The following is an 8023-nucleotide window of genomic DNA, read 5'->3' as shown; positions in this document are numbered from 1 at the left end:
GTGCGCACCTAGCACCAGCCAAGGGGAAAACGGGTTGGGCTAGGCTCACGCACACCACAGGCCAAGACCAGGCTGTGGTGCTAGTCTGAACCCCTGGTTCAGACCGGCACCTAGTCAAGTCGAAAACTAAAAAAAAAAAAAAAGAAAGAAAACAAGAGATGCATTAAAATATTTTTCACACAGACATATACTTATTTTCATAGATTGGGCGAGCGCGCGGGCCAACCGAAGTGCGCCTGCCCCAAACTAGGTTCAGCAAGGATGGCTGAAGGGTTTGGTCTATGGGACCAGACCGTGCCAACCCCAGAACCAAGGGCAAGAGCCTAAGGCTTGCACCCAAACGGGAGGAAGGAGTTGGGCGCCTGCCTTGGGCCGGCCCCAACTCGCAAGCATAACCCACAAAAAAAAAGAAGAAAACAACATAGTGATAAAAGGTAAAAATTCCTACTCTTTTTTTTTTGTGGAAGCCACGGCTTCCCACAACAAATGGGGCTGGGTCACGTTGTGACCCAAGCCACCCCCATGGCTGAGGCACCAGTCCCATCGATTTGGGACTGGGCTGAGCCCATCACGCCCAAGAAGGAGTCCCAGGTGAAGGGCGATGGTTGCAGCGCACGGCTGGGCCTGCATGCACCCCAAACAAGCTTCAAAGAGCTGGGGGCATGCTGGACGAGCCCGGCTCAGTCCAGCTCACCCAACACTGACTGCAATGTCCAAGAACAAGCCAAAACCGAATGAAGAAAGAGTAAAAGCATTCATTACAGCATACCAATCAGAAATTACATGCTTTCGCAAGGAAAGACCGAAAACACACTTAGGAAAATAGATGAAACCTATTTCAAAACATGCATCCATTAGGAAAATAAGAATCAAGATTTATATATGAAAAGGATTGCATTTTAGAAAACTAATCCACCTTTGGGCTTGCATGCAAAGATACAAAGCATTATAGGTTTCATGTTATACCGAAACCGTGAATGGACAAGGTGAGTCTTCACCTTAGCTTGCTTGAAGAAGAGGGAGGTGATGTGCTGCAGCTACTCACATCAAGAGGTTCCCATGGTTGGAGGGAGGAAGCAAGTGAGAGGGAAAGAGAGGGAGTTTGGGAGAGAGAGAGGGAGTTCTTGAAAAATCGCCCAACAAGAGGGCCCGTTTTCTTTCTAAAGGGTCTTAAAGGGGGTTGAGTGGGAATGGACGGCTATGATTATCCCCTCCAAGATGGAGGGCTGGGGTGCTCCACGCCCCTTCATAGCCATTGCATGTTCTACTTTTAAAATGATTAAAACTCCCTTTCAAAAATGTCATTAAAAAAGTTTTGAAAAAGCCTTTACAATTTCAAAATTTTACAAGGGGGCGCCCTTGGATGCCACCCAACTCATTCAATCGGTTTTGGGTATTTGAAAACTTTCAAAAACCTTTCAAAATTTCCATGGGGTGCCAGCCCCATGCTCTCCTTTTGGAAAAGACGCCCCTCATGATGGCCTTTGGGCTTCATATTGAGGTTTTGGAAATGATCAATGGCCAATAGAGGCCTTCTTTTTAAAACCATGCAAAGTTTTTTAAAAAATGCCACCCAGCTGGTCAACCATGACCATGGACGTCTACTAGAGGGGTCATCCAATGGGTTTGGGTCCTCTAGTCGACCTAGATCCAAGTCCAAAATTGCCTATTATATTAATTCCAAAGAAATGCTTATTTAATGCATTAAAATATTAAATTAATTCCAACAAATCATTTAGTTCTATTCGTAATTTTAATTAACATAGAATGCTCAATGCCTCTTAAGAAAATTACCTTTCGTTTGCAAGAATTAAGCGTATTATGACTCAGGTCCAATATTGAAGCAAAACTCGTAATTCACATGCACTGACAATGTTTTTTCGTCGTTCGGACCTCAAATTCAAGGTGAATCACCATACCCCTATTCCAAACTTACTCTAAAAGTTTCGAAAGTTAATTTGCTCTAGATTTCCCGCAATTTCTCTTTTTACGTAAAATTATGTGATTTTACCCGATTCTCAAAACAAGCAAATTCTCAGAAATGGCCAGAACATAAAAATTCATCAATTTCAACATAATTACGTAATATTACATCAAAATTAAAATCATGGTTCTTACATCCTCCCCTCCTAAAAAAAGGATTTCGTCTGCGAAATCACCCTTAAGAGGTTACAAAAAGTTCTGGATATGTCTCTCTCATACTCACTTCTGGTTCCCATGTGCATTCTTCAATGCCATGGTGCTGCCAATGTACCTTAACTAGCAGAATAGTCTTGGTATGCAAAACTTGATCCCGTTGATCAACAATCTCGATAGGCCGCTCTGACAAAGACAGATCTTTCTGCACGTCCACATCTTCGTAATGAATGATATGCAATGGGTCAGGAGTGTACTTCCTGAGCATCGATACATGAAAAACATTATGAATGTGGGCATATTATGGAGGTAACTCGACATGATATGTCACTTCACCAATCCTCGCCACAATCTCAAACGGTCAAACGTATCTCGGACTCAACTTCCCCTTCTTCCCAAAAATTAACACACTCTTTGTTGGCGAAACTCTAACAAAAACCATATCACCAACTTCAAAAGACAATTCGTGATGCTTCTTGTCAGCATAGCTCTTCTGTCTATCTTGCGTTGCCTTCAAACGTTCACGAATTTTCTGCACTTGCTGAGTATAGTGCTGAAGAACAATTGGTGATTCGCTCGATCTATCGCTGATGTCGTCCCAATAAGATGGTGACGGACACGGTCTCTCATACAACGCTTCATACGAGGCCATCCTGATACTAACATGGTAACTGTTGTTATTCGCGAACTCAACCAAACATAGGTGTGACTTTCACTCACCCTTCCAGTCAAGCATACATGCTCGCAACATATCTTCCAACGTTTGAATCGTTTGCTCGAACTGTCTATCTGTCTGGGGATAAAAGGTTGTACTGAACTTCAACTTCGTCCCCAAAGCAGATTGCAACTGACCCCACAGTCGCAATGTAAACCGGGGATCACAATCGGAGTTGATAGATATCGGCACACCATGTAATCGAATAATCTCGGTGATGTACAAATCAGCTAGGCTCTCGAGAGACTGACTAATCCTAATCGGCAAGAATTGGGCAGACTTGGTGAGTCTGTCCATGACTACCCAAATCGCATCATATTTATGCCTAGTCTGTGACAAACCTACCACAAAATCCATCGTAACATTTTCCCACTTCCATTGAGGAATCTCAATCCTCTGCATGGAACCACCGGGACGCTGGTGTTCCGCTTTGATCTGCTGACAAGTCAAACACCTCGCAACGTAAGCCGCTATCTCGCGCTTCATGCCATTCCACCAATACTTCCGTTGTAGGTCCTTGAACATCTTTGTTCCTCCAGGATGAATCATGTACCTCGACATATGTGCTTCATCAAGAATTTCTCTCTTCAGCTCAGGGTCGCTCGGAACCCAAAGGCAATCTCTCAAACAAACGCTGCCATCATCAGACACTCTAAAAGAAAAGTCTGCTTGCTCTGCCAAGGCTAGAAACTTGCCATACTGGTCGTCAAGCTTCTGAGCCTCTACGATCTTCGGCAAAAACTCAGATCGAATGGTCAGACCAGACAATCTGATCGAACCACCATCAACAGAAAAAGGTTTTCAAGCTACGAAATCTTCAATAAGATTCTGGCTCCACACAAGACTAGCCGGAACACCACTCGCTTTGCGGCTAAGCGCATCTGCCACAACGTTCACCTTACCAGGATGGTAAGACAACGTGAAGTCATAGTCCTTGACGAACTCAAGCCAACATCGTTGCCTCATATTCAGCTCCTTCTAAGAGAGCATATATTTGAGGCTCTTGTGGTTTGAGAAGACCTCGAACGATTCCCCATACAGATAATGTCGCCACGATTTCAGAGCAAACACGACTGTTGCTAACTCTAAATCGTGCGTCAGGTAATTCCTCTCATGAGTCTTTAACTATCTAGAAGCATAGGCAATCACTCGGCCGTGCTGCATTAGCACGCAACCCAATCTGGTACCAGAGGCGTCTGTGTACACCACAAACCCACCTATGCCAGAAGGTAAAGCCAACATCGGCGAGGTTGTTAGCTTCGACTTCAAGATCTAGAAATTGTCTTCACAAGCACGGTTCTACTCGAACTTGATACCCTTACGTAAAAGCTTCGTCAAAGGTAGGGCAATCCTCGAGAAGTCTTGGATGAAACGTCAATAATAACCGGCCAATCCAAGAAAACTACGAATCTCAAACACATTCGGAGGCTGCTTCCAGCCCAGAACTACTTCGACCTTCACTGGATCGATTGACACTCCGTCCTTCGATATCACGTGCCCAAGAAACATGACTCGCTCGAGCCAAAACTCACACTTGGAGAACTTGGCAAACAATTGATGCTCACGAAGCGTACTCAAAACAATACACAGATGCTCTCGATGCTGCTCTGGACTCTCCGAGTAGACCAAGATCGATAAATACTATCACGAACGAAACTATGAACGGTCAAAAAATCTAGTTCATCAGATCCATGAATGTTGCTGGAGCATTCGTGAGGCCAAAAGGCATCACCACGAACTCGTATAAACCATATCTCGTCCGAAAAGCTGTCTTTGCAATGTCACCATCTCGGATACAAAGTTGATGATAACCTGATCTGAGATCAATCTTCTGAAAGTGCAGTAGGATCAAGGCAACGAGCACTAGAGGGGGGTGAATAGTGCTTTTAAAAATTGTCTACGGAATTTTGATGGATTTTGCAATTCGCAAAGCAAACACACAAAGAACACAATAATTTATCCTGGTTCGGTCTTTCCCGACCTACATCAAGTCCCCAAGCAAAACCTGCTTGAGATTTCCACTATCAACCTTGTGTAACTACAAGATCATACACAGACCAAATTCGGTCCCACTTCCAGTAACACACCTACTGAAAGCAAACAACTCCTTTAAACCAAGGAGTCCTTTCCTTTTACAGAAAATTGAAATAAGTAACAACTTACAAAACAACCTATGAGCATTTCTTATGAATGCAAATGAGATGCAATTGGCTTTTGAGGTTGTTGGAATACTCTACTTACGAATTCACTATCTCTCAAAGGAATTTGAGTGAAAAGCTGAAGTGAAAAATATCACGTGAGTGAGAAAATAAATATGAGTGAAAGGCAAAGAGTAATAAATTCAAATTGATTGAATTATAGTGCTTTTGAGTGTAAAATGCACTCATATTTATAGTTGAAACATTTCATACATTGAGGGTATGAAAGGGTGTCAAAACAGTCTATTTTGAATAATCAAAACATTTGAAAAATGAAAAGACACACCTTTTCAAAGTTTCAGGAAAAACGGCAAAATTAGTCGACTGGAACAGTAGTTAGTTGACTAATAATTACTTATTAGTAGACTAACAGTTATTGTCAGTCGACTGATCTGTTTATCGAGCCGTTTGAAAATCTGAAGTTTTGAAACTTAGTCGACTAGAGAAAAAATTAGTCGACTGATAATATCATCAGTAGATTGAAAAACCTTTCAGTCGACTGCTGTTAAATTTTTCTGAAAATACATGTTCTGTCCGGTCGACTGATAAAATCATTAGTCGACTGCTGCTAAATTTCCAGAAAACAGACATTTTGTTCGGTCGAGTGATAAAACCTTCAGTCGACTAATTTGATAAAAATGACATTTTGCTTAGAAAATTTGGCGCGAAAGGATTAGTCGACTGGTGAGTCTATTGGTCGACTAATAAACACAAAAATTTAAGAAAAGAGTTTTCTAAAAAGATTTTCATGAAGGGTTCTTTTAGAAAAGTTTTTCTAAAGACTTTTTAGCTGAAATGTAACCGAAATATGCACTCTAAGTAAGGCTCTTACAAGAATCTAAGACTTTTAATGAATTTAATATTTGCACACTAGTCTTCAAAGATTCTTCATCGAATTCTTCAATGTTTGTCATATTTCTTTATTGCCTTAGCTGAAATGCAGTTGATTCACTTGCTCATCATCAAAACCTTGTACTTAAAGTATCATGTACGGCTTCATTGTCGTAACAATCTCCCCCTTTTTGACGATGACAAACTTAATCAAAGATGAAGCATTTAGATGCATAGATGGAGATTTTACTCCCCCTATCAATATGCTGCACAACATTAAAAGTTAGTGCATTCAAAGCACATATATCACATATTGATTGGTTTGCATTTCCACCATTACTTCATGCATTTTTTTAAAACTTTTTATCTTTTTCATCTGCAATTTCCATGCATGTGTCTACCAAAATCTATCTTTTTCTCCTGCAATTTCCATGCATGTGTCTACCAAATTCTATCTTTTTTTCCCCCTTTGTCATAATAAAAAAGAGTAAGGGCAGAAATAGCATAAGCAAAATGTAAATTTAAATTCAAAATATTACAACCCATAAAGTATCAAAGTTCAGTAAAGACCGAAAACAAAGATCAGAAAAGTGAGTTAAGCAAGTCCTTGATTGCAGTAATACCTTTCTGAATCGAAGAAAGTTGTTGAGTTACATCTTCACGAAAAGTGTGTTGATGCAGCTCCAAAGCTTCCAGTCGCTGCAAAACTTCATCATTGTCTTGACTAGTAGAAAATTTCTTTCGTTTTGCTTGAAATGATGGTGTCATAGAAGATGGTGAGGGTTCAAAAATTGATGGTTCAGATGGTTCAGTTTGATCAAAGTTTAAAGGAGACAGATATTTGATTTTCATTCGTTTAAAAATAGTTTAATCAAAGAACTCCTTTTGCTCAATATATTTTTCATTGGTTAAGGGAACTTTGAAATGTCTGAAAATACGAGTAAGAAGACATCCATAAAGAAGAAATGGTTTTTGTTTCCACAAATTAGTAGAATACACATTGGCCCAATTTACAGAAATATTTCCAAATAAGACATAAAGAGTCGTAGAAAGATCTGTGGAATAATAATCAAAAGAACCAGTTTTAGGTAGAACATTGTTGGCAAGAATTTGTCCAGCAATGCGTGCATGAGTTTGAAGATTAGTATTTTTGAAAGGAGGACAATGAGGTGCACCGAGAAGAAGAATTTGTTCAAAAATTCTTTCATCATTAAGTTCAATAGTATTGAAAAGAGTGTCTGAAGGTGGAATTTCTAAGATTTGTCCAAGAATTTTAGAATCAAACTCAATTTCAACATCCCGAACAAGAGAGGAAAGAATACCAGTTTCATGATCAATTTGTAAATTTGTGTAAAAAAATTGGATCAGAAAAGGATAATGAAGGGGGTATGCACAAGCATCAAAAAGATGTGAAATACCTGGAAATAATTCTTTGATTTTGTAACGAGAAAACAGATAAAAGAGGACATTTCGGCCTGGTAAAATAGGAAGTGCAAAAATCGATCCAAAAGTATCATATAAAAGAGGATTTCGGAGTAATATGAGAGAAAATCCATGTCTTGCTGGAGGTGTAGGAGGAGAAGAACCTTTTGCGGATGCAGTCTTCTGACAAGGCATGGTTGAAACAGATTCACCTAAAAATTCACAGTTGCAGAGAGTGATTGATCAACACAGTCGTTGAGAAGAGCAGTTGAAGATGGTGTTGATGTCAGCTTCTAAATGACGTCCGGTGGGAGGAAGATATCTGTCGTCGTGCAACAGAAGCACTTTTGTGCAAAGTGAACGATGTGCCTTCAAATTCGTTGGTAGTGGCCAAAATAATCAACAGTAACCACCCACTGAAAAGGGATGTCGATTTTCCAGAGATTTTAGGCAAGAGGAAAGAGACGAGGAGGAGTCCGCGGTGGATGACGGCAGGTGAGAGGAGGCTGCCATAAATTATGGCGAGGACTGAAGAGACACCGCTCACGGCAAGAGGATTCCGGCGAAAAGTCAAGAGACTCCCTGTCACGGCCAGAAGATTCCGGCGAGGAGAGGTTCGAACGGCACTCCGAGGGTTTTTCGAAAGAGAGAGAGGAGAGAGAGAGAGGGTTTCATTTTTCAAAGGGTTTCGTTTAAGAAAAACGAAAAGGTGCGTAAAAAT

This window comes from Nuphar pumila, chromosome 14 (assembly GCF_984573655.1).
Source record: "Nuphar pumila chromosome 14, dmNupPumi1.hap1.1, whole genome shotgun sequence".
Lineage (NCBI taxonomy): Eukaryota > Viridiplantae > Streptophyta > Magnoliopsida > Nymphaeales > Nymphaeaceae > Nuphar > Nuphar pumila.
The sequence above is the reverse complement of the archived record's forward strand: the minus strand, read 5'-3'. Positions refer to the sequence as shown.